Here is a 23,742-nt window from a genome sequence, read left to right as displayed (position 1 = left end):
TACTACAGGGGAACAAAGGATTTGCACTTCAGCCCATGCCTTCTTAACATTTTTTGACATGCTCATCAAATTTACAGATGACCCAAACTTGAGACAGATCATTAACATACTAGATGACAAAATGTAGAGCCTGAAATAGCTTAACAGGGCAGAATGTTAGGCTAAATTTAATAAGAAATTCAGTAGGGATAAATGTAAAGTCTTACACTTGGATTGAAAAAAATCAATTTCATAGAGAAGGTATAGTTATAAAGCAGTTCATGTGAAAAATATCCATTGAGAGTTTAAGGGGACTGCAAACTCATTATGTTATAGTATTTATTGTAGACTCATTAAGAGTCAGTAGTCTGACACAGCAGCAAAAAAGTTAATGCTATCAGCATCTAGAGCATTATGTCCTGCTTTGGGCATCTTCGCCACCCCACCCTACCCCCACCTCCCCAAGTTTAGAAAGGACATTGTTAAATTGAAGAGAATCAAGAGAACAGCAATCAGGAAGGTTAAGAGCTTTGGACCTATTCTGGATTAAAAGTACTGGTGATGTTTAGATTGGAGAAAAGAATATTAAAAGGAAACACTGGAAAAGGGATTAGACTTTGTTCAGTTTGGTCCCAGAGTGTGGACTCAGGAGCTAATAGTGGAAGGTGCAAAGAAGCAAATTTAGATTTAATGTAAAGAAAAACTAACTAATCACTAGAGCTATCCAAAAGTAGAATAAGCGGCCTTTAGAGATAGTAGAGATAGTAGAGTCTACCTCACTGAAGGTCTTCAAGCAGAGTCTACAATAAATACTATAACATAATATACTATATATATAATTATTATAATGTAGTAATAATATATTATATTAATATAAAAATATTATAATATAATAATAATAAATACTAAGGATACTTAATATTTTCTATGGATTAAGCTAGATGGCCAGTGAATTCCCTTCCTCAACCTAAAATTATAATTTTCTATAAGTAAATTTCCTAATTCATATTTCAACCACTGACAAGTGAAGAAAATAATAATATTTATTTGGAACCATCAGTTATGATTTAGCTGTAATTAGGTTGTTTTACTATAATCAGGGTTCTTATAAGGATTAAATAAGATAATGAATATAAAACACTTTCCAAGTTTTAAAAGACTACAGTAAAAATTGATTATCAGTATTATCTTCCTACATTTATACTGTAGAGGCTGGGCCACATGTATAGCTCTTTTATTTGCAGAGTTCTGCTATTTTAGGTTATAAGGAACAAGTAAATTTTTAAAAATAAGTCAAGTCTTTGCCTTCTAAGGTTGTAGAGAAATGAGGGTGCCTGCCATTTTAAATCCCAGACTGCGCCTTTCCACTTTTCTTTCTTTCCCACAAAACCATGGAATTTGGCTCATTTTCTGGTTCCATCTACAATACTTCCTCATCCAATTCCAAGGATGCACATTTACAATTACTTCCCTTCTCTGAAATAAGCATACAAACTTTCTTTAGATTTCCTAAGGGTTTTCAGTACTTGAAGATAGAGAAAAATAAAAAGGAAGAGTGAAAAAATTATAAGAATTCTTTAAATGCCAATTATAGACCTTTCACTAATCCATCTCTTAATTTGGTTTAAGGAGCTAAAACTTCCTTTTCAATGATCAATTTCCTCAACTGTAAAATGAGGGAAATAATAACATCTACCTCCCAAGGTTGCTGTGAGGATCATATCAGACATCTGTAAAGTGCTTGTCACAGAGTAGGCACTATATAAATGCTAGCCAAATACAATCAATTAGCTATTATTATTCTTTTATTACTTTGAATTTTTCTAGCTCCTGTGGATAAGCAATCATAGAGAAGCCTTATCCTGTTTCCTCTATCCTTTCAGTAAGCTCTATAGACCTCAGAATGCAACAAGAGGGACAAAAGTGGCTCTTGCGCACACACAAAAGATAAAAAAAAAATTCCCTCATACTTCAAAGACAATTCTCAATTGATGTCTCAGTCCAAAAAGTCCTCTGGACTGAGAAGAAAAGTCAAATGTCAATTGTTCATAGAGACAGAGTATCTTTTTCTTTCCCTTTATTTTTGATGGGCTACGAATCATATTCACCTGTGCCTCAACTATAATCCAAATTGGTAGAGGGGCTAAATGATGAGCAACCTCCTCATTCTCTGTGTTATGTGGAAGTTTGCTAGAATGTATTGAGTTTATAACACAAGTAGGATAAGAATCAGTTACATTTTAACTAAATGTCTATATTTCTACCTGTAGATATCAATCTGAAACGGACCTTTCTATTGAGATGAAACTTTCAACTGATATTCTGAAAACGGTCATTTATTTTAAGTCATAGTAGTTTTATGTTTATGTATCATACTAAAAGAATCATAATATGGTATGACGAAGAAATAATGGATTATGAGTCAGATCTGTTTCTTGTAAAAACCTTTCTTCATTTCAGTTTCCTCACAGTAAAATGAGGAAGTTAACTACATTTTCATCATAAAATTAAGCAGCACTGCTATGTTCTTTGTATCCTAAGATAATTTTGTTAACAATTAAACATTTAAAACGGAAAAAAAATGAGCTTCCATGGATAGCCGTACATCTAGCCTTTTAATTAAAAGAACAAGGGATACTATTTACCTTCTAAAGGACAATGGCTTGGCACAAAAATTTGCCGATTTGAAGGTCTATGTAAAACACTATAGTATTGACAATTCAGTCTGTTAGTACTTCTGGAACTTTTTGAAATAATGAAAAATGCAAACTAACGGAGGCTAAGGAAAAACTCTTTAAATATAGACAACCAAACCAGGAGGCCTAGGTTTAGACTGCTTTATCTATATACTTTTACAAGATTAATATAACTTAAATTTAATTGCTTGATGATTTTATGCAGAAAATTTTATATAAAAAAAAAAAAACATAATGAATTACTTTTCAAGAAAAGATGATGAAAGATTCTGTTATTTACTCTTTAGTCCAGAAGAGACTACCAAATTATGATTTTAAAAATTCTTATTCTTACTTTAAAATCTTGAAACTGATCAACTGAACAATTATTCAAGATTTTGCTAGAACAATATTAATGTAGTATATTTTTTACAATTTAAGTGTGGTTTAGGTCATTTAAAATCCATCAGATTTTATCCTTATTTGAAAAAAAATTTCATTAGCATTGAACTGTTAAAATATTTTAGTCAGGGTAGTAAATAGAAGAATAATTAGATTTGTTGCACTTGGCCCTGGAAGACAGAGTTAGGACCAATAAGTGGAAGTTACAGGAAGGCAGACTTCAGCTGGTATAAAGTAAAACTTCCTAATGTTTAAAACAGACCCAAAATAAAATAGGTATCCTCAAAAGGCACTTAGTTAATTAACATTTGAGGTCTTCAGAGTTCGGATGGTCACTTGTCAGAAACATTTTAAATGGAAATGAAACTTTAGATAGGGATTTAGCATCCTTTAAAATCCATAATTCCATAATTCAGGGGGATACCACTTTGGGGGGTATGAAAATACTTCCAATTATTCTTTTAGAGTATCAGAGTATCATATAGGTATAGTGGCCACACATTACCAAATCAAAAATTGGGACACATGAAACAAACTCCAAGTAACTTCTAACTACAAAATCATTAGCATTTGAAAACTATTCACCTTAATATCTCATGATGTGGTCCATCAATTTTGCCTTGCTACCAATTGTAACTGTCATGAACAGAGAAATGTTTGTGGATTTTACTATTGGAAATATCATGCCCCAAAGCTGTCACCACCACGAACTACACCACGTCCTCTACTATTTGGATACGTAACTATAGATAAACACAGAGTGGACTAATATGCACATATTTTCACTCTTCCACTTCTTCCCCCACCCTCACCCTGGCCCCAGTCATGTCACCTACACGTTGGCTATCCTCCTCATCCTGTTCCCACCAGAATTTAGACTCTGTCCCTAGACTTTTGGGCTCTGATATGTGAGCTTTTGCTTTATTTTGTCTGAAAACAGGTCTCCATGTCACTTCTCAGCTCATTTCAAACCACACACTCTTGCCATGCTCCCCATATTCCCTCCCACTTTCTAGCTTCTCTTCATATGTTATTTGCCCCCACTGGAATCTAAGTTCTCTGAAGGTAGAGTCCATCTTCCTTGCTTGTTGTTTGTGTTCCCAGTACTTAATACAGTGCCTAGAACAAAGCAGCACTGAATAAATGCTTTATCATTCATTTACTCATTATTTTCTTTTGGTGATAGTGCTTACCAATTCAATTCTTCACTTACTTGCTATTTGCTGAAATATTAGAATTTGGGGGACATTTTTATAGTTTAGGGAGATAACAGAAGAGAATATTTGAAACTGGAAATGCCTCTGAAAATTTGGGACACATGGTCACCATACATATAACTGCAGCCATATGGGCAATTTGAGAAAACTTACCTGCCTTGCATTTTCAGTAGTTGTTTGTTGGCTGCTGCTGAGAGCCACCAGAGCAGGATGATATGGTGGGGGATCCAGAGACACCAAAAACCATGGCAGGCTTCCTCCTGGCAGCTAAAACATAGGGAGCAGATAAATGGTCACCTGCCCCATATGATCCACATGACCCTATAAGTGACCCTGATTTGGTGCTCAATATTTTTCACCCTATCCCCTTGTTACTCCTGAAAGAGTTTATATCACAGTAGCCAGCTTAAACCCAAGAAACAATTTACTCACTGGGAAAAAATATGTCTACAAATTTACAAAGTACCTAAATAAAGTATACTGGAAATAAGAATTTACTCCACATTCCTCAAGAAACAGCTACCTCAAACTTTGTTGGAAATTCCAATTAAAATTATATAAGCTCCATTTTTCTTGGGCCAGGTTTTAGGGCTTGATAAAAAAATGAAGATAATGTCTTTAACTCCAAGAAGTTTCACTGGTTAGTTGGTCATTTAGTGTAAATAGCTTATATAACAACATAAAAGTAGCACCAAGAAAGTTGACAGAAAAAAATACACCTTTCAAAATTTTGGAAAATTACCTACTAATAAAGGATGTGGCAAACTAAGGCTCTGCATGAATATTAAATTCTAAGTATTTAGAGGTTATATGACATAAAAAATAAAATGTTATCAAAAATTATTTGCAACACAGAAGATACTAAGAATCTATCAGTTAAACTAGAACTACTGGATGGCTAAAGAGCTAAAGTATTAAGTATAGAGTGTTACTTGGATCTTTATGAAAGTAAAGATGCTACTGGGCCAGCTGGGATGTTGAACTTGAAGCATCCATTGTATTTCGCCATACTGTTTAAAGTTTAAAAAGTAACAGCTTATATTGTTTTTTTAAAAATAAGATAGTTATTCCTCAAATTTTTCCTAGACTTGTCAAGTGTTACATATTTGTCTATTTTTTGCCTGGTCTATAACAAAAAATTCAACACAGCCATTCTAGAGAGCAGCAAAGTATATGTGTACAATATGGAGATATATATTTAAAAAAAAACAGGAAAATTTCCAACCTATTACAGTATTTATATACAAGTTTTAAATTATATTAACACCTTATGGTTTTATATACTAGTCAAAAGAATAAACTGTTTAGCAGCAAAAAAAAAAATCCAGGCACAACCTTAGATACTAACAATAGAGATATATCAATTTCCATTTATGTTCCTTCAAGCAATAAAGCCTCTTCTCTTATTCCTTCCCTTTATCTTTCTTCTAGCAAACAAAGTGTTTTTGAGAAAAGTGATCAGTTACTTTGAGAAAGATTGATCAGGGACACAATTTCTCTATTACACTGAAATCAAAAATAGTTAAATCCAGCATGATAAAAGAGCTAATCATTTAAAGCAAACTTCATCACATCAGTACTGAAGAACTCAATGTCCTCCAAAAAAACTGAAAATCTAGCAAGACAGTAGCATCTGACATAATTTTTTTATGTCTGTCATCTTGGAAGAGAAGTTTTATAACCATACATGATCAAATACATTATTCTGCAATGAAAAATTTTAATTTTATTACAAAATGTTATTCAAACAAAATATATTTTTATCAGTTTGCTTTCCTGTAATCCCTTTCTAGGACTCCTCCATGACTCCTCCATTTGTCCTCAAATAAGAAGCAGATATATAATACAAACCCCCACAAAATTCTAAGGCATTACTGGGCAGAATTATGAGGGTCACTAAGTCATGGCTCATACTTTCCAAAGTCAGCTTTTCCAGTGTTGCCTTTGGATTGATTTGACCAGGGTACCAGGCACATAATTGCCTTCCATGGTGGTCTGACTCTTAATATGAGGGATTTACTAGATGTTACAAGTGCATAAAATATGTAAACATGAAGAAATATACATTATACCTTAACATGCTGCCTTCCAACTTCTCAGATATATTAAATCAATATTCATTTAACTCAGGGTTTTACAAATCTTAAATGCAAGATAATCAGGGCATCTAGTAATTTAATCAAACCTTGTTCATACATGTTTTGCTATCACAACAACTTAAAGAGAATGTGTCTGCAGGACCAAAAAGCATTACTCAGTCTGAGGGCTCCTAGAAACTTCTTACTTGCCACCTATAATAAGCACTACTGCCTATGCATAGTTCAAGAAATGGAAAGGGGAAGGGTTATATTTCAGACAGGATGGCATACTAGCTAGCAAAGTTTCTCCCTGATTTGCATATGGCTGAAGGATTACACTGGTTAGATGTACTCTTTAAACCCTTCCCAGAGGTTTAAATCCTCTGAGACTACTTCTCTTCTACAGATTCCTGGGAAATGTAATTTGGGTTTTGATATGATGTTGGGTCTATGGCAAAATTGTGAATTCCTGTTTTACTTTTTCATTTGTTTTTCCTTCAACGTGATAAGGCTCCTAAATGTGAGGCAAGATGCAAAGTAAATTTATTGAATTCTAGCTCGATTTGCAACAAAATTCACAGATAAAACTAATGGCAGAAGTTTTCACACTTTCACACTCTTTGGCAGGGTAAGAAAATTCATCTCTTAACTATGTCACTTATTCTTACTTCCTGCTGAGGGGAAAAATCAACTCACTAATCAAAGTTGACATAAACAATGGCCATGATTTTGAAGTTATAGTAATGAAGTGAATAAAAATTTTCAAATTAATCATTCAACAAATATTTAAGGTGCTACCAAGCTATGTCACGCCTTATGGGAGGAAACAAAGAAATCATATTTAACAACCTTAACAAGGTCAAAAGAGAACAAAAAAAGAGAACTCATTACCATTTTTCTGAATTTCCCTATTTCTGTAAAAGGCACCACCAACCTCAGCATAATTGTTTTTGTGAAAGCACTTAAAAAACTGCCTGGTCTCTTGTAAATCATTATGAATGTAAGGGTGTCTTTGGAGGGCTTTATCACAAATATAAAGATGATCTTTCCCCTTCATCCTATTAACAGTCATCTCTTTGGGATTACTTCCATAAAGTGCTGAACCCTGATGAACAAAGTCTTACAATCTTCATGACTAGGTTCATTACAAATTAATACGATCCAAAAGCAACTAAGGCCTTCACTGACAAGAAAATAAGGCATTACTTTTATTCTTCCCTAATTGATTCCTATCTCACTCATCAAAATCCAAATCTTCACTTAACTCTTCAACCCTGTCAGACCTCCCCCTAATCCTCTCTCATCTAAGGACCTTACCTCTTATTTTACCAAAAAAACTGAGGCCTTTCAATGGGAGTTTCCAATTCTCCCATTCTCTTCTTCTCACTCATTTTAAACTCAACATGTCCACAATTTAATTCATCTTTCTTCAACCCTTCCCCACTTCCAAACTGAATTATTACTATGTAGGGTACCAACATCTTTCTAGTCCCCCAGGCTCACAACCTATGTGTCACCTTTGACTCCTCACTCTCTCTAACTTCCCCATACACAATCTGCTGCCAAAGTCTATAGATTTTATCTTCACAACATATCTCGGACACATCCCCTTTTCTCCTCTGACACTGCTACCATCCTGGTGCAGGCCCTCATAACCTCACACTTAGACTACTGTGAAGAGCCCCTTTATTGTTCTTCCTGCCACAAGTGTCTCCCTATGCCAGGTCATCCTCCATTCGGCTGTCAAAGTGATCTTCCTAAATTAAATGTCTGACCATGTCACCTTCCTAGTCTATCTCTAAATAAGAGATAGATTATTTCTACAGCCTATACTCTGTAAGACATACCACAGTTATGTGGCTCTGATGTAAATGAATGAATGAATGAGTGAGCAAAAAAAATATTAAATATTATGTGTTTAAGTAGGCACCATGCTAGGCACCAAGGACAGTGGTTAGTTGTTGCCTTTTGTGTTCAAAGAGAACAAAAATGACATCACTACAGTGGGATTGAGGTACAGCGTATCCATCTGAGGCTGATCAGACCAGTATGAACTCAGAAGGCTCTACCATAGGTCAGGCACAAATAGTCTTTATGCACATTTGGAAAAGAGAAGCATCTTTGAACTCCTAGGGGATAAAACTCCTTTTGCCATATAACCAAAAAGATTTCAGTCAGCTTTTGTATGAGCAAGGTATGCCTTGTAAATCTCAGCTGGAAGAGAATCAGCACCAGGCACTTTGCCATATGAGAAGGGCTTAATGGCATTCAAAACCTTTTGTTTAGTTGGAAAGGTCAGCTAAAGAGGAACTGACTTCAACTTGAAGTACACAGTCAAGGGCTTCTGCACTGGTTGATGATGGTCTATTGAGAACACTATGGAAGTATTCAGACCATCTCTCCAAGATCATGTCTTTATCACCAATCAATGGGGCTTCATCAGCACTGAGTACCTGAGATACAACATAGGTCTTTGGGCCATAAATAGCCTTCAGGGGATCATAAAAAGTACTTTGGGTTGTTACTATCAGTGTAAAACTGAATTTCTTCTGCCTTCTTACTGAGCCAAGAATCTGCATGTCTCTGAACTTCACTTGCACTTTACTTTTGATGGAGTTTAAAACTGCCTTTTTAGAGACAAACTATCCTATTAGCAAACCCTGTGGAGTTCTCATTTTTCATTTGGCAGCTTCCAAATTTCCCCACCATTTTCATCAAACCAATACTCATAGTTGTGAATGTTCTGGCCCAGATGAATAAATGTGGTGCAGTACATCAAATCTCTAAAAGCTGCCCACTCCTTTTTTTCTCCACTGTTGCTAACCATTTCTTGGCTCTCCTTTCACTACAAGTTAGCAAGGAACTGTTAATGCATGGAGAAGCACTCTAATCTGTTCACACTGCCTGGCAATCATTGTGCCTTGGGGCCGCTGCTTTAGTTGAATATCAATGTTTAGCTTAGAGAGGATAAGTCTATGATTGGTCTAGCACTCTGTGCCATACACCTTCATCATTCTCATATCCTGTCTGTCTTTTCTCCTTACAATGACAGTCTGTTAAATGTCAATGTTTGCTGTGATGGAGCATCCATGAAGTTCTATTGTGTTTAGGTAAATGAAAGACAGTTTGATGATAAAAAGGTCATGAGATGCACAAGTCTTCAGTAGTAAGTTATCACTGCTGTTGCTGTATTGGCCTCCATTCCTCCCAAGGACTCCCTGCCATGTCTGATGGTCTGTGCCTAATATGGCATTAAAATAACTTAGAATTACAAGCTTGTCTTCTTTTGGCATATTGATGATGAGGGTCGCCAGGTCTTCATAAAATTTTTCTTTGACTTCATCAAGGTTTGTCATGGTGGGAGCACACATACTGATAATGGTGGCATGGCACTTTCCTGCAATTGGCAATTTGTCATGAGTCTATTGTTCACTCCTTTTGGGATGCATAGAAGCTTGTTGACTAGATTAATTTTGATTGTGAAACCTCTGCCACCTTCACAGTGCTCCCTATCATTGTGGCCACTCCAGAAAAACGTGTTATCTGTCTCTGACTTTGGTAAGCTGGCCTTGATTTGCCAGCCTTGTTTCACTGAGGACTGCTATTTGGATGTGACGCCTGCTGAGTTCTCTCCCAACAAAAGTTGTTTGTCTTTCAGGTCTACTGGATTTCATGTTGTCCATAAGTGTGTACACATTCCACATACTGATGGTGAGTGGAATCATCTTCAAAAAATTTTTTGTACATTTTTTGTGTGTTTTCTACCACAGGGTAGGATCCCATCTGCCATATTAAGCAAGCCAGTATAAGGTTAGGCAATGCAGACAATTTTTAGGGCTCCTTTTCTAGCCCCTTCTTCATGCCAGGAAGTGAGCAGTGCACTCCTTTAAAAGGCTGCTCAGACACCTAGGGATGGGCAAATCCCACTGTTGCTTCAGTCCAGTGAGAAGACGACCCTATGGCCTGGGCTGCCTCTTTGAAGGGTTGAGACTATAGATCTGTAGTGTATCTGTACCTGTTGCTTTGTCATTTGCCTATCACCACAGGACTGAGGTAAGTAAAATGGTATTGGTGGTATCTTTTGTCTCGTGCATAAACTGGATTTAAGTGAAGCAGCTGCATGAAGTCATTGGCCTCACTCTCTCTTCTAAACTCACCAGAACCCAGCAGCAAGACAAAAGTAAAGATGACTGGCAATGGCTTGGAATACAGTGGATGAGTTTGGCATCTTCGATGTCTAACCAAGCTCTGAGCACTCCAAAGTGCCCGCTTTCAGCTGCCTTCATGGCCATTGAAATAAAATGGTCTCGGGGCAGCTAGGTGGCCTGAGTTCAAATCTGGCCTCAGACACATGAACACTTATTAGCTGTGTGACCCTGGGCAAGTCACGTAACCCCACTGCCGAGGGAGGGAGGGAGGGAAGGAGGGAGGGAGGCAGGAAGGGAGGGAAAGAAGAAAGAAAATGTTCTCATCTGCCCATTCCACCAGAGGAAGTCTTCACATGCTTGGGGTAGATACCCCCCTAATCCACCAACAAGTTAGAGGCCACTAGATTACCCTCAACCTGGTTTAGCCCATCTACCAGACCACCGCCACTGCACATGCTACAGCTTCTTAGAGCCACAGGTGAGAGATGGGTAGCAGGTAGACACCAAAGGTGGAAAACAGCCCTGTGAAAAGGGCTCAACAGCTCTTGCACCAGAGGTACTAGTCTTCCCTGAATACCTATGCACTCGACCAGGGACACAAACAGCAAAGTAAGGCAGTTTCTATGTTCATGGAGCTTATGTTTTAATTGGGAGAAACAACAGATATAGGAGAGTTCAGTTATAGGGCAAGACAGGTCAATCTTAACAAAAGGATTACAGTTAGTACCTTCCTACTCATCAAAATTATGTATGCAGCTTTGTGCCCCCTCTGAGACATAGGCCCTTTTGGACACAGTATGTCATTCTGAATAATAACTTTATCATCTTACTAGTATTAAAATAGCAGTAGGGAAACAAACTTACAAAAAAGAACGCAAGAAGAGACTGGTGGCAAAGGTCACCACAATTTAATTATTTACCCTGAAATAGCTCTTAGGTACCAGAGATTACATAGTAATGGATTTCCATCTGTTAAAATCCTATCTTTTTATACCTCACTGGCCTATTATTTCATTGCCATGGGTACTCCCTCTCCTGAAGCAGACCACAACCCCTCTCTACAGCTTAGTACACTCTTTTTGAACTGTTATGGGTTTAAAAAAAAAAAAAAGGAATGTAGTGGTGCCTGAACCGGAGAGGTCTGGCCTCTCCAAATTCAGCAAAGCTGGTCCTCTGATGGCAGATATAAATGCCATCCCACCCAATGCCACTTGAAGCTTGTCTGACTTGGGAGGACCTACTTATTATACTGTTATAGACGTCAAGAACCCAGGATCACCTCCACATTTAAGAGGCAACAGAGAAGGGTTTAGTGACTTTTTCAATATAGGCAATATAAAAATACATCCTAACTGCTCCAAGGAAAAAATCTAATTAAGGAGATAAGCAAAACCTGCCTATTAAATTATAATATTTCACTTTTAGTTTCCTAATTTTTAATCTAACTATAGATGAGCTGTACCAGAATATGAGAATAATAACAGAGTATGAGAAATAATAACCAGTAGAAAAAATTGTATCTACTACATTATGCAACTATAATATAATTTTTACTTTAGCTATGCATTGCATCACACAAAATGCCCATTCACTGCTATGCTAATGCTGAAATGTTACTTGCTATTGGCATTCCCCTCCCATACAACAAGAAATGTATACAGGGCAATTCCTATCTAATAATCCTCATTTATGCAGCTATTGCTTTATTTCCTCATAAGATAAAAGTTACAAAAATATAAACGATAATAAGTAAAAAAGGATCAGAGGCACCAAAATAAAGTATTTTTAATAAGCAAGGAAATATGGAGAAAACTACTCAAAACCTTGTGCTTAAGCAAGCAGGCATTATCAAATAACATGATTCCATATGGAAAAGGCTATAATCCTTTTTCTTTCTATTCAAGTATATAACCTTTATAGATTTATTCAACAGGGTTGCAGGATCCCCAGAAAACCTTTGGTCCAGCTCCCCTATTTTAAGAATAAAGAAGCTGAGACCAAAGAGAAAAAGTGATTTGTGTAGGGTCACATAGTAAACAAATACAAGACATGACTCTTAATCTTTTGATTTTCAACCCAAAGTTCTTTCTACTACACTAATGCACTGCCTAAGCACTAGCTACAAGTTTTATCCAAATCGTACAATTTATTTTAATTACATTTTATTTTTTAAAATGTCTTCAGTTAAAATGTCTTCAGTTATTTGTAAAGTAGACAAGCTAAAAGATTTTCCAATAAGATTTGAAATTAAGCTAAGATCATTATCACTATCACTATTCAATATTGTACTGCTAGGTCTATACCCCAAAGAGATTAAAGAAAAAGGAAAAGGACCTATACATACAAAATCATTTATTGCATCTCTTTTTTTGATAGCAAAGCATTGAAAATTGAGGGGATGCCCATCAATTGGGGACTGGCTGAATAAGTTATGGTATATACTATAGTACTGTGCTATAAGAAATAATAAAGGGCATGGTTTCAGAAAAACTAAGCAAAACTTGGATGAACTGGTATAGTGTGAAACGAGCAGAATGAAGAGAATAATTTATACAATAACAAAAATACTGTAAAGATAATCAACTAAGAAAAACTTAGGAACTCTGATCAACACAATGGTGAACCACAATTCCAAAGTATTATTAGGAAACATGTTATTCAATGCCAAATAGAGAATTAACGGACTCATAAAAGAAAGCATATTTTTCCTTTCTTCTTTCTTTTTTTTCCCCCTTCCTTCTTTCCTTCCTACAAGCCCAAGAAGGGAATTTGTATTTTATGACTACATATATTTGTAATGGGCTTTACTTTTCTTGCCATCTCAACAGGTGGGAGTGAGAAGGGCAATGAAAGAATGTGGAACTGAAAACTGAAAAAAAAAATTTAAGGGAGAGAGAACATATAGATGTACAAGTTAATTTTGTTAAACATTTAATCCCTATTATATAAATGATCCACAAAAAGAAACCAGTAAGACACTTTAGCAAATGCCATCGTAAGATAAATATGGTCCTGATATCCAAACTAGGAAGAGATAAAGCAGAAAGATAGAACTATATTCCACTATGACTAAGTAACACTGATGGAAAAATACCAAATAAAATATTAGCAAAGAAACAACAAAAATATGTTCGCTATGATCATGTTGGATTTATACCATAAGAATGTAAAGATGATTTAACATTATGAAAACTGTAAACAACTGTGCATATTAATAATGAAAATAATAAAAACTACATGACAGTATCAATAGACAAGGCTTAAAAAACTACACATGTATGACAATATTGTTAAAAAGCATAGGAAATGAAGGGCTTTTTCTTAACATAAAGGAAATATATATATATATGTAAATGAAGATATAGTATTATATGTAATACACAGGTATTAAAAGTTTTCCCAGATGATGAGTAGTTAAGTAAAGAAATTCAATATTTCTCCCATTACTTGATAGCAGTTCTAAACATGGTATAGTAATGGCATAAGAAAGAAACTGAGGTAAAGACAAGGAGGAGGCAAAATTATCTCAATTTGCAAACAATATTTCAGTTCACTTAGAGAATCCAAAAGATTCAATGAAAAAAATATCTAAGCAATTAATAATTTCAGCAAACTGGCAGGCTATGAAATAAATCCACAAAGTAATAAGCTTTCTTCATGTTACGGACAAAACCCAGGACTGGATTATTCCCAACCTGTAATGATTCCCACTATCTAATACCTTAATTCATATTCATGTGTATTAAAAAAAAAAAAGCTGGGGAAATCATGATGAGTACACTACAAATGATGCTTTTTTAAAAAAAGCACATTTTTATTTTTAGCATTAATTTTTTTTTTGCATTTTGAGCTCCAAATTCTTTCCTTCCCTTCAGCCTGTCCTCTGCCCATTGTGAAGGCAAGCAACATGATACATGTGTAGTCATGCAAAATATATTTTCATATTAGCCACCTCAGAAAAATAAAAAGCAAGAAAAATAAAGTTAAAAAAAATTGCTTCAATCTGCACTCAAGAGTTCCTCAGTTCTCTCTCTAGAGGTGTGAGGTAGCATTTTTCATCATTAGTCCTTTGGAATTGTCTTGGATCATTATTTTGCTCAGAGCAGCTAAGAATTTCATAGTTGGATCATCCTTACAATACTGGTGTTGCTATTTACAATGTTCTCCTGGCCCCACATTAGAGTACGTTACATATTTCAACTGAGACCTCATTGAGGAAGGAAATTCTTTTATACGTTTAGGGATTCACTATCCCACTCACCACAGTAACTTTTCCAAACATTTTATCCCTCTTCAAGCCTCCCACAGTTCTCTCTCAGTTGAGAACCTTGCCCCATATTTAACTTAAGAAAATAAAGGTCATTTGCCAAGAGCTCCCTCTTGTCCCTTCCTCCACTTCTGACATCACTCAGATGCCTTCTAACACTTTTTTATCCTTCACTGCTGTCTCACATGAAGAGGTAGCCCCTTTCCTTGCCAAAGCAAATCACGATATTACCTGTCCCATCATTCTCACTGTCTCACTAGTCTTTAATCTCTCCCTATCTACTAGCTGCTTTGCTGCTACCTATAAACAAGACTACATTCTACCCATTCTCAAAAAACTTGATCCTCATCTACTATCCTTCTATATCTTTTTTTTTTTTGTGGCTAAACTCCTCAAGAAAGTCACCCACAATTGGTGTCTTTACACTCTCACTCTCTTTTAATTCTCTACAATCTGGCTTCTAATTTCATCTTTTAATTGTGATTGCTCCCTCCAAAATTAACAAAGATCTCAATGTCAAATCTGATGGGTTTTCTCCATCCTCATCCTTCTTGAACTCTCTGTAGCCTTTGACACCACTGATCACCTTTCCTCCTTCATACTTCCCTTTTTGTGACACTGCTCTCTACTGGTTCACCTACTATCTGGGGGTAGGCTTCTTTTGTTGGTTCTTTACCCAAGTCATACCAACTAATAGTGGGGGGTTCCCAAGGTACTGTTCTGATCCTTCTCCTTCTATACTATTTCTCTGGATGACCTCATCAGCTTTCATGTATTTAATTACAACCCACATGTAGAGAATCTCACAACTCCAACTGGACATCTAGAATGATATGTCCTGAGTCTTAAACTCAGAATATCCAAAATTAATGTGCTATTATTCATAAACCCTCTCCCTCTTCCTAATCACCTTATTATTATCAAGGGCACCACCAACCTCTCAGTCACTCCGTAGCTTTCATATCTATGGTTCCAGGGAAATTTTAAAGACAAAAAAAAAAGAAGAATAAAAGAGATCACAAAAGACAAAATATATATTAACTACATAAAATTAAAAGTTTTTTGCATAAACAAAATTAATCTTTGTATTAACTATCTTTGACAAAGTTATATACAAAAATACAATTAAAAACAGAGCTAGAAGGGATCTTAGAAGCAATTTACTCTGTCCCCCTAATTTTACAAATAGAAATAAGGAGAAAATGAAGGCCTAGAGAAATTAACTGGTTTCTTTACCCAATATGAAGTAGTAAGTAGCAAAGCTCTGATTTGGAGCCATTTTATGACTCCAAATATGGAACTTTTTCAATAGTACCATAATGTCTCCCTAACAGATATGTGGGAAAAGGATATAAACTATTTTCAAAATGTCTAGGGGCTTGAGAACTTACTGACATTGGAATTAGTATTATAGAAGGCCAAGCCTCTTAGTCCTATCTAGGACTAAGATTCTTAGCCCTGAATAGGCCTTTGAACTATTTCAATCTCTGAGCCAAAAGGCAAACTTGAGTCACACCCAAGAGTTTTCAAAAGAAACACATAGTCTGTGAGGATAGCTTGAGAGAAAGGCTGGCCTTCTCAGACCTACCAAGGACTCAATGAACTGAGCTGGAGACCCCCTGTGGTATAAAGGCTGAAAGAGAAACCAGAAGGAGAAACCAATAGGAGAAAATCAAAGAACAATGGAGCTATAACAGAGAAGGGAAAGAATGTAGTGAACCACTGGGCTTCTACAGGTATCTTCGAACAGAAAACTGACCAGTTACGCATAACTCTTCAAGAACTGAGGGGAAACCAAATGGGGAAAAAAATTGTTCTCTTTCACCAATTTCCCCTCTGTGTTCAGTATTAGACTCCATAATATACTCTGCTCACTTCTTTTAATTAAATATTTCTAGTATGCCTCAAACATAAAGAATCCAGGGCTTAAATGGAGATATACAAAAATTAGATCTAGGACAGAGAGCCAAATCTTTGAATGAACGTTAGGAATTTCCCTAACTAGGGGCTCTTAGCTACTGTAATTGCACTAAATAACTTTCATCTGATACAAACTCCATAAAACAGTAGAGTAGGTAACCACATGGACTAAAGAAGGCCATCATATTTCCTTTAACCCAAAAAGTGAGCTATTAGTTATGAGTATGGTGGATTAAATCACTAGCCCCTAATGGGAGAGAGGAATGGGTAGAAAAAGGCTAGGCTTTTGTGACAAGGACTAAGTAAGAATGGGCTCCCCCTCCCCCTCCACGAGAAAAAAGGCAGTACACAGGATCATGATAACTTCTAAGTGTCACCCATCTTACTAAAATAAATATGCAAACAAATAAAGAAGACAAACTATAAATGACCATATGAAAAAATGCTCCAAATCATTAATATGAGAAATACAAATTAAAATAGACTTGGTTTCACCTCATACACCATCAAATTGGCCCCAAAACATGATATGAAAAAGACTCAGTGTTCTACAGGAAAGCAGATGCATTGCTGGAAGGAAGGAGAAAAGAAGCAAATACTACTATGTGGCAGGAGCTATTATAAGCACTTTACTTGACCCTCATAACAAACCAAGGAAAGAGATATGATTATTATCCCCATTTTACAGTTAAGGAAATTAAGGCAGAGTTTAAGTGACTTGCTCAAGGTTACACAGCTAGTTAAGTGTCTGAGGCTGGATTTGAACTGAAGTTTTTCCTAACTTCATGCCCAGCACTCTATCCATAGTGCCACCCATCAGCTGTGGGGAGAACTGCGAATTGATCTAACCACCTCAGAAAGCTGTCCATATCCTTAAAATCAGTGATATTACTGGGGGTAGATGCCACAAGGAGGTCAAAGACCAAAGGAAATGTCCTACAGTTACAGCAAGATATTTTTAGCAGCACATTATGGGGGCAGCTGGGTGATGTACTAAATAGAGCGGTGGATATAAAGTCAAAAATAACTGAGTTGAATTCTGCCTCAGACATTTTACTAGATGTAACTTGGGGTCATGTAACTTTCTATCAACTTTAGTTTCCTCATCTATAAAACTGGATAATAATAGCACCTACCTTGCAGAGTTGTTGTAAGGATCAAATTAAATAATGTATGTAAAGAGTTCTTCAATGTGCCTCAAGAATATTATCATTTGGGATAGTAAAAAACTGGAAACAAAGAGGATGTCAACAGATGGAGCAATAGCTGAACAAATTTAAATAAAGGACCTGGTTAGACTTTTATGAGCTGAGCCAAAGTGAAGTAATAGCTAGGTAGAGAGCATTTATAGAGCACTTTAAGGACTGAAGAGCATTTTACAAATATTATCTCATTTTAACTTCACAACAAACCCGAGAGGTACATGCTATTACTATCACTATTTTACAGATGAGAAAACTGAGGCAGGCAGAGATTGAGTGACTTGCTCAGCATCACATAGTTATTACCAAGTGTCTAAGATTGGATCTGAATACAGGTCTTCCTGACTCCAGATCCAGCACTCCACAAGCAGAGGAACACAAATAAAAACAACACTTAAAAGTGTCAGAACTCTAGTGAATGTACTAATGACTCCAGATCATCGTGAGTAAATGAAAAAGTATTTACTAAGTGCTTATTATGTCCAAAGCACTGTTCTAAGTGTTATGAATGTAAACTTAAGACAAGAAAAGTGTCATTGCTCTCAAGAAGCTCACATTCTAACAGGAGGAGACAACAAATAAGAGGTTTCAGCTGCCCATCACATTGAAATGCCCAGCAGTTCCTAGGGTATGGTGACAGAATATGCTAACAGAGCTTCACTAATGCCATTTCCACTGATAACACTATATTTGCGCCTCAAGTTGAAACATCTGGTAATGTCAAAACCTTTGGTTGCAACAACTTTCTTTTCTGGGTCTTCAGTAGCTGTGGCTGCCAAGGAGGCAGGAGATAATAGCACCTGCTGAGGCAGTTGCCAGGTCACATTCTACTCTTTCAATGACGGCTATGGGGACCAGGATGGTAGTTATGAAATATCCTTTTCTCATGGAAGAGGAATGGTTACCCAAAGGTATGGAATGAGGTATATGCTATTAGACATTGCCAAAAGCTTGTTTTGAACTTCTTTGCCATAGAGCTAGAAGTAACATAGCACTTTACAAATATTCTCATTTATCCTCATTTTGAAGATGAATAAACTGAGGATAAGTGACAAAAGGTAAGTGACTTACTAACTGTAAGTTCGTTGGTAAGTGTCTGAGGCTAATATATGAACTCAGGTCTTTTTGACTCCAAGTCCAAGGTTCTGTCCACTGTGCCATCTCGCTGCTATAAGGTTTACTTTTGGGACTGGGGGGAGAGGTTCTGAATAATAATAATAATAACAACAATAAAAATTATAATAATGGAAGGGGGGACAAGAAAGGAGAAGGATGAAGGAACTGAGGCTGAGAGCATGTGACTACCTCAGGTCACAGGGCTAATAACTGAGAGAAGATTTGAACTCAGGTCTTCCTCACTTTAAGTCCAACCTTCTATTTACTAAACCATTTAGTTGCAGGGATGGGTGGGTTATTAGAAAGTAACAAAAAAAACCCAAAAACCAAATATTTTTAAAAATCAAAATGTAAATGGCAATAATGGTTACCTACTATAGGGTTTGGGGGAGTATCACATGAGATAACTTACGTAAAAGTACTGAGCAAGCCTTAACAGGCTACTATGTCAGCTATTATTATTATGGAAAGAATCTTTTTAAAAAATTACCAATTCTTTCATTCCATTTGGTAAAAACAAGTAATTTTCTTCATATTAAGTTAGAACAGAAATCCGGTGAGAATTATGCTTCTCTTTTCAAGTACTGTTAGTACACAGCAACCCTGATGACAATACAACTCATTACCAAATGGTAATGAAGTTTAAAGTCTAAAAACTGTTCACATCCTTAAATGACCATCATATAATGTTTCTGTAACATAAAAATTAATTTTTTTTTTCTGTCCAAACATGCCTTCCCTTAAGAATCAATGAGAGATTTTTGTACTTGATTAAACAGGAAGTATTAAAAAGGATCTTTAAATATATTGGGATTTTGCCCAGATGTAAGTCATTGTAATCTTTATCAGCCTTACTAATTTTCAAACTTGCTAATGTAGACACATTCCATTAATCGTTTCTCACTTTTGTAGACTTTCTAGAAATAGATCGTTTTTCATCCTACTGAAGCTGTTCATACAAACTTTACTCTTCAGGCTCGTTCAAAATATAACAAAGTTTTTTAAAAAACCCTCAAAGTATAGAAAAACAAAACAAATAACCTTCCCTAAGGATTAAAAAAAAACTTGTTTTTTTTTTAATATGGAGAACCTAGTAATAGCAAGAATTACAATTAATGAAAAAGAGAAGAAATATATGAGCAACAGTCCCATTATGATTTCAAGAAATCAAAATAATAATTTCATCATAACTTCTGTCTATTTATTTGACATGTAAAGCATGCTTCTAACTAACTGTTTTGTGTGGATGCCCACATAAAAAAGAAACTATTAATATAAACAACAGGGAATATGAAAACAAAATAAATTCAATTTGTATTACATATTCAACATAAATACTTGGGCTTTGTCAGAGTGAGAAGATATAGAAATCACAGATAAAGACTTTCCTCAGAAAACACTGTCACATATCCTCCTTGCTTCAAACCTGAGGGCTTTTTGTAAGAGCCTGTCAGTTCACCTTGGTGTTCATAACAGCAACAAAGATTTGTTGAATCTATGTGTTAATTTTAAAGCACTAAATTAAAACTACTTTGAGTTATATATGCAAAACAAGTAAAGGTCTGTATAAAACTAGGGAACAGATATCATATGACTATTTTTTTCAGTTGTTCTATGTGTTTCCATAGCAATTTGCCAGGGATTCCACAAAAAAAAAAAGTAGTGAACAGTAGATATTTTCCTTTCAACCAATATAATCTTGATAGCTTTTTCCTTCAAATTACTAAGTACAGAGTAGCACAATTCTTTCACAGAAATACAACTATCTCTGTGCTTTAAAAAAAAATGTAAATGGCAGGAACATGGATCATAAAAAAATTTAAAGAGTTTTATAGATTGAAAAACCACTGCTCTTTTAGAAAACACAAGATTTTAGAGAAGTCATAAGTCTAACGCATCATGGAAAAACATGAGGAATGTGGCAATGGGTTATCTCACTGTGATAAAGACTGTATCAAAGAGAAAGGATTATAATAACTAATCTAATGGATAAAGACATATCACAACAAATTCCATTTTGGGCAATGGAAAATGGTGAAAACATCACCTGAAAGTAGACAAAAACAAATGGCAAAGATCTCACCCAAAGGGACTAGGTGGTTTCTTTAATAGTTTCTAAACAATGCTTTTAGTCTTCAGTATTATGTGTTAATCTTTTTTTCCCCCACATGTTATCATGTTAATAACCTTCACGGTACAGCAATCATTACCATCTAGTCCTTAAAATTCACTGTACCTAGTTTTTATATACAAGTCTCCTTTAGTCAGTCAATAAGTATTTATTAAGCACCTACTATAGCTCAGATACTATGCTATTATTAGTTCTTGAGATATTTTAGTCCCATTACTACCTGTGCTTTTAAAAATTATTACTATGATTAATCTTGATACCTTTATTCTGCTGATCATAGCCTGATCCAGGACAAGAAGTTTCATAAATTTTTTTCTAGATGAGACTCTCTACTTTTTGGTATTCAGACTAGGTATTAACACTCAATACAAAAGAAAAATTAACAACAAAAATAAAATTTTGTCTTCTTATGATAGTGACATGATACAGCTAAGACAAGATGATTTACGAGTAGAAAAGAAACTCCTGTATAATTAAGGTCATGGAAGATTTTCTATCTAGCCAAGTTCAAGGTACAATACTAAAGCTCTACATGCTTGAGATGACTTGTCCATGAATCAAATCCTCTCTAAACACAATGACTCCTCTGAGGGCTCTGACAGCCTCCTTGAATCAAATAAGGGTTTATGGGGCACCTGATAATAAAGAGGTTACTGATTTATTTGACCCACGAATGACAAATGTTGTAAATTCTCTTTTTACCATTTGCTATTTGGCTTTAAGGATCCTTGGCTATCCTAGGCAGTTCACCACAAATTCATTTCTTTATTTTCTTATCCACTCTAAACTGACTAGCCAATATAAGGTGTCGGTGTTTTTTCCCTTCCTTCTCCTCAGTTAGAGGAATACTATTAGAAGAATAAATTCCTTTTCACCCCTGCCCAGAAAAAAGATACAAAATACTTTTTTCCATTGGCCTGTGTGAATACAAAAAAAATTATTTTATACATTTAAGATTTCTACACATAGAAGTAGAAATATTTTAACAACGAAGGGACTAATATGTAAAAAAATTACTTAAGTCACAACTTTTTGTTGTAGTAAAACAGCTGGAAACAAAGTGGTTGTCCATCAACTATGGCTAAAAAAATTAGGAAATATGAATATCGTGGAATATTGCTGTGCTATAAGAAATAATGAACAAGATGGATTCAGAGAAACTCAGGAACATTTGTATGAATTCATACTGAGTGAAATGAGAAGAAATGGCAGAGCCAGATATGGCAGCAAACACGCATGTAAATCCCTACTACTGGGGAAGTAGAAACTATATAACAAGAATCTAAAGAGAAATAATGAAAAAAGTGGAAAGAAAGACGACCTAGCTATTAAAAAAAAAATCTCAAATTATACTAAAGAAGAGTAGTATACAGAAGAAAACCTAGCAGCCCAGTGTTTGACAAACCACAGAGTCCAGTTATTTGGGTAACAACTCGCCATTTGATAAAAATTGATGGAAAAAACTGGGTTGCAATATAGTAGAAATTAGGCTTAGACCAATAACTGGTATCTTCTACCAAGATAAGCTCCAAATACATATACAACCTAGATATAAAAGGTCAAATCACTTTTAAAAATGGAGAAACAAGAAAATACCTTTCAGGCCTATGGAAAGGATTACGCAATCCTATATATCATATCGTGTCATATCATAGCATCATATCATAAGTATTACATAAACTTAAAAGTTTTTGCACAAAGAAATCTAATATAGCTAAAGTGAGAAGAGAAATAGCTTAACTAGGGGAAAAATCTTTGCAGCAAACTTCTCTGATTAAGGTCTCATTTTTCATTCATAAGACTCATGACCCAATCGATACATAGTCTAAGGATATGATGGGCAGTTCTCAAGGAAAGAAACCCAGGCTATCTATTACAATATTTAAAAATGTTCCAAATCTTTAAGAATTTGATAAATATAAGTCAAAGCAATTCTAAGGTTCCACCTGTTTCACAGGCGAACACACAGCTAACACCATTTGTCGGGCAGGAGAACACACTAACAGGGGTTCTAGTACAGATTCACTTTAGCACTATCATCAAGCCCTAGCACAGCATGGGCATACATTATGTCATCCTTATGTCTCACCGCACAAGCGTGGCAGAGATGTTTTCAACCATGATGCGTGAGAAGTATTATCTAGGATCCTGGGACTATTATCTAAAAAGAATAATAAAATCCTCCTTATGCACTTACATGCCACCTCTCCAGGATCCTGCCTTACAATCTAAACAGGTGACACCATTAGGGCTCATCTAACCCATCTAACACTGTATTTCTAACCTGGATTTCTTCATCTGAAAAATAAAGATAATAATATTCACACCACCTACCTCACAAGCTAGTAGTAATAACATGATGATGATAACTGGCATTTATGTGTCACTTTGGGGGGGGGCTTAGGAAATGGGGTTAAGTGACTTTCCCTGGGTCACACAGCTAGTAAGTGTTACATGTCTGAGGCCACATTGGAACTCAGGTCCTCCTGACTCCAGGGCCACTACTCTATCCACTGTGCCACCTAGCTGCCCCTTTTTTCATTCTTTTTTTTTATATGTCACTTTAAGACTAGCATTTGATCTCTGCAAAAACCCTAGGAGATAGGT

The 23,742-nt window shown here is 35.7% G+C and overlaps 1 protein-coding gene across 17 annotated transcripts in view; it reads right to left on the bottom strand.

Annotated features, from left to right (window-relative positions):
- Window positions 1–23,742, bottom strand: part of GPHN (gephyrin) — a 789,636-nt gene that overhangs the window by 651,806 nt on the left and 114,088 nt on the right. The window contains exon 2 of one of the 17 annotated variants that reach the window (XM_078151539.1): window positions 4,427–4,540. The exons of the other annotated variants lie outside the window; for them this stretch is intronic. The gene's annotated coding sequence lies outside the window, so the exon portion shown is untranslated. The remainder of the gene's footprint in view (window positions 1–4,426; window positions 4,541–23,742) is intronic. 17 annotated transcript variants of the gene reach the window in all.

This window comes from Phascolarctos cinereus, unplaced genomic scaffold, assembly GCF_003287225.1.
Source record: "Phascolarctos cinereus isolate Bilbo 61053 unplaced genomic scaffold, phaCin_HiC Scaffold_3;HRSCAF=262, whole genome shotgun sequence".
NCBI classification, from domain to species: domain Eukaryota; kingdom Metazoa; phylum Chordata; class Mammalia; order Diprotodontia; family Phascolarctidae; genus Phascolarctos; species Phascolarctos cinereus.
Note: the sequence above shows the minus strand (reverse complement) of the source record. Positions and strands in the feature narration are given on the sequence as shown.